Here is a 617-nt window from a genome sequence, read left to right as displayed (position 1 = left end):
TGTGGGTGTTGTGGTTTAACCCCAGCCAGCAACTAAACACCACGCAGCCGCTCACTCACTCCCCCCCCACCCAGTGGGATGGGGGAGAAAATCGGGAAAAGAAGCAAAACCCGTGGGTTGAGATAAGAACGGTTTAATAGAACAGAAAAAGAAGAAACTAATAATGATAATGATAACACTAATAAAATGACAACAGCAATAATGAAAGGATTGGAATGTACAAATGATGCGCAGTGCAATTGCTCACCACCCGCTGACCGACACCCTGCCAGTCCCCGAGCGGCGAATCCCTGCCCCCACTTCCCCGTTCCTATACTGGATGGGACGTCCCATGGTATGGAATACACCGTTGGCCAGTTTGGGTCAGGTGCCCTGGCTGTGTCCTGTGCCAACTTCTTGTGCCCCTCCAGCTTTCTCGCTGGCTGGGCATGAGAAGCTGAAAAATCCTTGACATTAGTCTAAACACTACTGAGCAACAACTGAAAACATCAGTGTTATCAACATTCTTCGCATACTGAACTCAAAACATAGCACTGTACCAGCTACTAGGAAGACAGTTAACTCTATCCCAGCTGAAACCAGGACAGTGGGGTATGTCCAGAGGGATTGCATCCCCC

Source organism: Harpia harpyja, chromosome Z, assembly GCF_026419915.1.
Source record: "Harpia harpyja isolate bHarHar1 chromosome Z, bHarHar1 primary haplotype, whole genome shotgun sequence".
NCBI lineage: Eukaryota > Metazoa > Chordata > Aves > Accipitriformes > Accipitridae > Harpia > Harpia harpyja.
This window is presented reverse-complemented; position numbering follows the sequence as displayed.